The sequence below is a fragment of the Pterocles gutturalis genome, unplaced genomic scaffold (assembly GCF_000699245.1).
Source record: "Pterocles gutturalis isolate BGI_N339 unplaced genomic scaffold, ASM69924v1 scaffold4346, whole genome shotgun sequence".
NCBI lineage: Eukaryota > Metazoa > Chordata > Aves > Pterocliformes > Pteroclidae > Pterocles > Pterocles gutturalis.
The window spans coordinates 16,626-18,457 of record NW_010100064.1 but is presented as its reverse complement, the minus strand read 5'-3'; positions in this window follow the sequence as shown (position 1 = coordinate 18,457).

Genomic DNA, 1,832 nt, shown 5'->3' with positions numbered 1-1,832 from the left:
AGGGCTGAGCACGCTGGGGCCATGCCAGGAGCCTGTAGGGGCTGGCACTGGGGGAGATCAGTTTAGCTCCCAAACCTCAGTGTGGTTATGGGCCTAGGGGCTGCAAGCAGCTCCCTTGCACGCTGCCACCTTGCACACATGCATGGCAGGGTACAGAGAGGACAGATGCGATGGTGGCACCAAGCCCATCCCTGTCTCATGGCAGTTTCTCTCTCTGTTCCTCCAGCCTCGGTGCCTCTTCCTCCCCACTGGCTTCCCAAAAACATCCCCATCTCCATCCCCTTGCCTGCTGCAGTGGAGAGGGCATGGGGCAGGTGGGCACCTGGAGCTGTGACCCTTCAAAGCAGCTGTGCTGGGCTGGGTGCTGCCAGGAGGCAGGAGGGTGCAGGCAGATGGTTGGCAGGGTTGTCCCCCAACTGGATCCCTGCAGGTCATGGGGTGCAGGGGAGCTGAGAGTGTGCTGGGGGGGGGGATGCAGGGTGCTCTTGGGGCTGTGCAAAGCAGCAGTCATCAGGGGACCCACTCTGCAGGGCCCGAGAGGAGCCATGGTGCCACCCTGCTGTTTGTGGGTGCAGGTACCCTGAGCCCTGGGCTGGTGGGTCGCTGCCCCCCTGGCACATTGAATGTGGGAGGGCGCAGGCACTGCGGCGAGTCTTTTCCAGTCTGAACCCTGCAAGAAGGGCTGGTGCTGGGAATGTGCAGCCCTGGCACTGGGCACTGCTGGGAGGCAGCTGGGATGTCACCCCAGCTTCCCTGTGCCTCCAGCAACATGCAAGGTCCCCAAGAGCGTGGACAGGCAGTCCCCACTTGTGAGGTCCCCCAGTTGCCCTGGGGACAGCTGAACAGCCACTACCAGCCCCATGCCTGGCATGTCCCCCAGGAGTGGGGCCACAGTCCCAGCCAACACTTTGCTGGGGTTCTACCCTGTCTATCCCCACACCGAGCAGGGGACAGCCGCTGTCCAGGCCCCGATTCTGCGAGGGTCTGGCAGCTGGGCTTGGCAGCTGCCTGCACGCTGACAACACTGGCTATTCCCAGTCCCGCGCCACGAGTGCCTGTGCTGAGTCAGGGACTGGGGCACAGCTGTCACCCCTGTGCCCTGGCATAGAGCCCTTCATCCCCAGGGACCCCCTGGTCCCCTCCTGCACCCAAATCCCAGCCCACTGGCTGCAGCATCTGCTCTTCAAGGGCCCAGCTCCAAAAGCTGGGTGACAGGCATATCCAGCAATTTGTCAGTGCAATTAAAGCCTTAGCAGCCTAATCAAAGCCTTATTGTCAGCCCAGTTGTATTTATAGTCACAGCGCGTTCCCCATATGGCTGCTGGTGCAGTTGCAGCCCCAGGGTGTTGACATTAACTGGGGAGAAGGGGCTGGAGGAGCAGAGGGTCCTGCTCTGTGCCCCCTTGCTCTTACAGCAAGCAAGGCTCTCACTTACTTCCAAATTTGCTGGTTGGGGACCATTTCCCAGGTGCTGGGGGCTTGTTCTTGGCTCTCCTGGGCACCCCCAGGGCAGTTTTTTCTGGCTTCTGGGGCTGCTTCTCCCCCGGGAGCACCGGGGCTCTGGTACCCACTGGGCTGCGAGGTGGCCGCACTCACAGGTTTTTCTGTTTTCCTCCGACACCTTTCGACCTCCGGCTTCCCGGTAACGCAAATTAATATTTCATGAGCACAGCAGGGTGAACTCGACACTTAAGGAGGGCAATGACCCAGCAGCAGACAGGCGCCAGTACATTCACACACAGGCAGGGGCACATGTGTGGGCACGGCTGGAGCCCACCCAGCAGGACTTGGGCACAGTGCGGGGGGTCTGGCCCCACTCCCCCCAGCCATTT